The 5,788-nt window shown below is 41.7% G+C and overlaps 1 protein-coding gene across 4 annotated transcripts in view; it reads right to left on the reverse strand.

The window, feature by feature from the left end:
* Positions 1-5,788, reverse strand: part of SGK3 (serum/glucocorticoid regulated kinase family member 3) — a 157,604-nt gene extending 151,816 nt beyond the window's left edge. For 2 of the 4 annotated variants that reach the window (XR_002823350.1, XM_023727768.1), the window contains exon 1: positions 5,660-5,731. The gene's annotated coding sequence lies outside the window, so the exon portion shown is untranslated. Of the gene's footprint in view, positions 1-4,353; positions 4,837-5,659 lie in introns of those variants that run through there. The other 2 variants (XM_004372546.2, XM_023727766.1) reach the window with 2 other exon arrangements.

A 5,788-nucleotide genomic window follows, 5' to 3' on the forward strand; every position in this document is an offset into this window, starting at 1 on the left:
GGAGAGCAAAAAGGGTCACATAACAATGTATGTATAAATTTCTGTATGAGAGACTAACTTGAATTGTAAACTTTCACTTAAAGTACAACAATAAAATAAAAACTAAAGTGTCAAGTAAGAAACAAAAGAATGATTCCCATACTGTTAAAACTCTATGTACATATATGGATACACACATTTATATAAGCATGGAAAAAAATCTAAGATATAAAAACCTAACAGTGGTTATCTTTGTAGGTAAGATTCGAGTGAAGAGGTGAACTTACTTTCTTAATGTCACCCACTTCTTGACTGTTTGAATTTAAGGGCATGCATACCTTTGTAATTAAAAAATATGTTTAAAAACTATAAAAGACAAACTAAAATAAAAATAGGAGAAAAAAAAGAGGCACATATAGCATTTTCTTAGGAAACTAAGGATATGATTCCTAAATTCCCTTTTAGCTTGTCATTATCTAATATATAATACACACGTGCATTAGATTATATAGACTATACTGATCCTATACATATATATGTCCGCATGTGTGTATGTTGAATCAGAAACCAGATCATTTTAGATTAATTTTAATCTATTTTTTATTTGAAAAACAGGGAGGTAAATAATTAGAGTAATAAAATTCCTCTCCTTCTCCAGCTCAAGCAAGCAAATCAGTTAAGCCCAGGTGAAGCCCTGAGGTACTAGGGACAATTCAGCCATCAGTCTGTAGATAGGCTAGTCTATCAGTGAGTCAGATTTTGTACACGAATGTATTATATATGAAATCCCTTTTACTTAGGAAAAAAATGTTTGGCATTGACTAGCATAGCAAATATATCGGGAACCTGAGTGGAAGCGATTAACGTGAATTATACTTCTCACATGCTATGTAAATACAGTGTCATGTCTTTAAAATCACAAAAGAGTGAAAAGAATGACATTACTATCAACATTATGGGCATTCTCAAAACAGAGTAAGCCTTTAAAAAAGTACAAAATACAGGCCGTTATTCTCAAGTTAAAAGCCACTAAATCTATGGGCATTCTCAAAACAGAGTAAGCCTTTAAAAAAGTACAAAATACAGGCCGTTATTCTCAAGTTAAAAGCCACTAAATCAGCCTTCCTACATTTTAATTATATGCAAACAAACTCACTTCATGGTCTGAAGAAAGAGCTACCTGTAACACTTGTGCACTTTGTGGTACAAAGGAACTATACCCAACTATATCATGCCAATAGGCATCCCTGGGTGGCACAAACAGTTAAGCACTTGGCTGCTAACCAAAAGGTTGGTGGTTCAAGTCCACCTAGAGGTGCCTCGGAAGAAAGGCCTGGCTATCTACTCCCAAAAATCAGCCATTGAAAACCCTATGGAGCACTGTTCTACTCTGACACACATGGGGTCACCATGAGTTGGAATCTACTCAAGGGTAACTGGATTATCATGCCAACAGATGTTTCTAATCGTTTTCAGACTTTCATTGATCCCATGTTGGTCTTACCTATACTGATGGTCCTGTTGGGGCAGGCAGAGCTGCACTCTGCATAAATCTTCCACTGTGAGAAGGCACTCGCATCTCTTATTTCACCCTTTCAACTCCTATTTCCCATTTTACATATTATCAATCCCTTACCCTAGGACAATTCTCCTTTCCTCCCTTCTTTCACTCACCTCCCACCCCATTCTACCCAAAGAAACAGAATTTGATTTTGAATAATTAGAAATAGTGGCAACAAGGAGATGAACTAAGGACCAGAGAAACTGGACAAGGGTAAGAATAGTGTACACGGACGGCCCTAATTCCCTTGGAAAACTCCATGGCTCGGCTTCAGACATGCAATAAACATTTACCAGTTGATGTTCTGAACTGGCCTTCAACATCTGCCTGATTTCCATGTTGTCTTCCTCAGCAATGGCAATTAACTCAAAGTTAGTATTGAGTTAAAATTACTTTGAAGTGAACTACAAAATGCAGAATTGGCACCTCTCAGATTACCACTTTTCTACCACAGCGGGGGTGGGAGGGCAGTGAAATGAGAAAAAAGGCTCCACCATAAGGAATGAATAGGTAAAGGAAAACAGAGACACTGGGTCGCTTAAAATAACACAGGAGCTGTTTCTGTCAGGAATAACATGTTACATAATTTGAGTTTCATGAATCAGCAGTTCAGTCAGTAATTTACATGGATTTAAAAGACAGAGAAAACAGGAGGACTGCATGAAACAGGTAAAGAGGTTCCTCAAACAAGGCAGGTTTCAAAAGTTATTTTATTCCACCCCCTCACAGAAGAACGTTGACAGGCAGATGACTCAGTCTGGCTTCATCAAGGGTTTTTTACCCCTATGGAGCCATGGTGGCACAATGGTTAAGAGCTACAGCTGCTAACCAAAAGGTGAGCAGTTCAAATCCATCAGCCACTCCTTGGAAACCATATGGGGCAGTTCTACTCTGTCCTACAGTGTTGCTATGGGCTGGAATCGCCATGACAGCGCCGGATTTTTTTGGAATATCCCTTGTGGGAAAGGCTGACCTATCTCTCCTTTCTCCCTGATAGCCCTTCTCAATTCTGCCCACCAGGTAATGGCCATATTTTTCTCTCTAGCTGAAGGTTATCCATCTGGAGACCACTGCACATACTTTACGATACAGAGGGTTATGCTTGAAAGATATAAAATAAGGTTTTTTTTAAAAAAAGACCCTTTATACTAACGTGATTACAACATTACAAAAAACACAGTAATGTCAGACGCTTCAAAAAAAATCACAATACCTATGGTCATTGTGGTTGAACTTGATCATAAATGTAAGCAGTTTAATTGAGTTCACTCACATTGAAAACCTGCAGTGATCTGCAGTCCTTAAAATTGACAGTAACAAAGCAAGGAGACGCAAGAAAGCTGTCAACACAAACACTAAACCCCCATGTCCAATCTAATGTCTTTCAAAATCAGAGAAGAAAGGTCAGATGTTTGAGAGGGAAAAAAAATCAGCAACCTACAGTATTTGCGTTTTCAAAAACCAGAGATGACAAATCCTAAGAAATGAATCCAAAGGATATTCCCAACTCCTTTTGTAGATAATTTGTTTTATCAGATACTGTTGAAATAAGAGGGCAATTGGATTAGGCCTGGAAATATCTTAGGTATAAATCAATTATGATGGTATTTTGAGAGGCATAATGTTGAAAGGAAACCCTGTGGCATAGTGGTTAAGTGCTATGGCTGCTAACCAAAGGGTCGGCAGTTCAAATCCACAAGGCGCTCCTTGAAAACTCCACGCAGCAGTTCTACTCTGTCCTATAGGGTAGCTATGAGTTGGAATTGACTCGACAGCAATGGGTTTATAACGTTTTGAAAAGGTCCCTGGGTGCCACAAACAATTTGTGCTTCGCTACTAACCGAAAGGTTGGCGGTTCAAACCCACCCAGTGCCATAGAAAAAAGGCCTGGCAATCTGCTTCCATAAAGATTATAGCTAAAAAAAAAACCCTATGGAGTGCAGTTCTACTCTGTAACACATGGGGTCACCATGAGTTGGAATTGATTCTGCGGTAATGGACTTAATATTTTGAAAGAGCAAGTAATGTGAAGTCATTTGGAGCCATTCACTCCACAAATACTTATTACAAGTCTCCCCTGTCAGCCCACAGCTCTCAGTTCAAGCTCTGCCTCTTACTGTGCAATCTTGGCTACATCTCTTAATGTTTCTAGGCCTCAGTTTCCTCAACCGTAAAAACAGTAACAAAAATGACTACCAACCTCCTCACAAGGTCTCTGAGGAGCAAATGAGCATGTCTAGAAGTCCTTCATAAACCATGAAAGTGTTAATTATCATTTGGTTAATGAATTCATGAATGACACTAGTCTCTTGCGCCATAAATTATGTCAGAGGAAAGTGAGCCTTCCTGCTGCCACAGGGATAGCTCATAATCCTTTGAAATAAGCTTTATAGTCTCATCTACTCACCTCCCTGGAAACTTAAAGATATGGCAGAGAGAGAGAGAATAAGGTAATAAATATATCATGCAGATTTTGACACTAGATTCATAATCACCAGTATGACAAGAACCAAATCTAGCTTATTCACCATTTTAGGTCTCTACAAATCTGGCCATTAGGCCAAGGTGCTCATTTGAAGAGGGCACTGTATTCTTGAAAAGTATTCTCTCTCTGTATGGGCAAATTACAAAATGGACACCTGCAAAGCTTACCCATCAACTCAATGATACCAACAACAAATGGCAGTACAAAAGCATTATGTTATGTTGACAAGCACAAACAAAAATGCTCTATTTAAAGTACATTTCAAGTTCAATCTGACTCTCAAATCTAAACTGTGTCATATCAATTGTCAAATAAATTAGGAACAAACCTTCTTTTAAAAACAAGATTAGGCTCCATGCAGTGCAGTTGAAGAAAGAGGGAAGTTGTGGTCTCTCCAGAGTTAGCTGACAGGCACGTGTGGGATGAAGGAGACCATCTTACAGAAGCCCCTGAGGATCTGACCAAGATCTACAAGGAACAGGTCGCATTCCAGGAGATGCAGACTCCCTTCCCCCAGGGAGTGGAAGGGTTGCGGCTGGTCTTACAGGATTGGTAGCCAGTAGGCACAACGAGTCTTAAAATACACCGGAAACTTGCTCAAATGTTTCTAGTCTTGCAATGGCATTTGGAGAGCTCAAGTACGCACGCAAACTCTTCCTTGCTAGAACCGCTATAATTTAATATTTATGAAGCACTTAGAAAAGAGCCAAACATACAGTAAGCGCTGTTGATGTGTTTGTTAAATAAATTAGGCACTTCTCAGATTGGCTGAGTGAATTCTGAACCCAGTGACAAGGCAGAGATCAAATTACACAACAGTTGAATATTTCTTACCTTGCCACAGATTTAGAAACTGGAGTGCTCGGTATTTGTTCTTGCATCTCAAGTGCACCCTATAATCTCTAGTACAGGACTGAACTCTATTTATGGTTCAGAAATCACGGTGCAAAATTAATGGAAGAGTTTGTAAGTTCCAAGAAATGAATCCTTCCCCTTTTTTTAACTTTCCAAGTAACCACTACTATAAATGACCAAAAACCTCAAAGCACTTCTAGATGGTACATACCAATCCTAAAACTGTCAGAATAAAGCCACATTCACTTGAAGAAAGACGGAAAGGTTTCCAATCTCGGAGAATTTAGAGTGGCAACGCATCAAAGTCTCAGACTACCGGACCGCTGGCAACAAGACAAATGAATGATTCCTGTCCCCTGGACGCCCGAGGCCTCCCCCATCTCGGATCCTCGCAGGTGACCCGCACCGAATTTCGGTCTCAGGTGGCGGTCTCCCACCCTCCCAGTTCCGGGATCCTCTGTCCTGTGATACTGCGCACGAGTACGTTTAGGAATCTCAAAGCAGGATCTGAATTAACCTCAGGAAACAAAGACCACAAACTCTCAGAGCGTCGGGGGTTGGCGGGGTATTGCTCTTTCCCTCGGAGGTTGCCTGGGTAAGGAGAAGTAGCTGCCAGGGGACTCAGAAAAGTCACGTTTGCTCCGAGGAGAGGCGGCAGTCGAGGCCCGGGCACCCTTGCCCGCCGCGTCTCCTCCCGCCCGGGGGGCTCTGACTGCGGCCCAGACGCGCGGACCCTCCCGCCGCCCACCCGCCTTGGGCGGGGGCGGCCCCGAACCTACCCTGCTCCACGGTGCTGCCTCCAGGCGCAGTGGGCGAGCCCAGCGGACTTGCGCTTCCTCCTTCCCGGCAGGGCCGCCGGGCGCCGGCGTTTCCTCCCTGACGCGTCACGGCTCCTCCCGCGGAACGGG

This window comes from Trichechus manatus, unplaced genomic scaffold, assembly GCF_000243295.1.
Source record: "Trichechus manatus latirostris isolate Lorelei unplaced genomic scaffold, TriManLat1.0 scaffold00018, whole genome shotgun sequence".
NCBI classification, from domain to species: domain Eukaryota; kingdom Metazoa; phylum Chordata; class Mammalia; order Sirenia; family Trichechidae; genus Trichechus; species Trichechus manatus.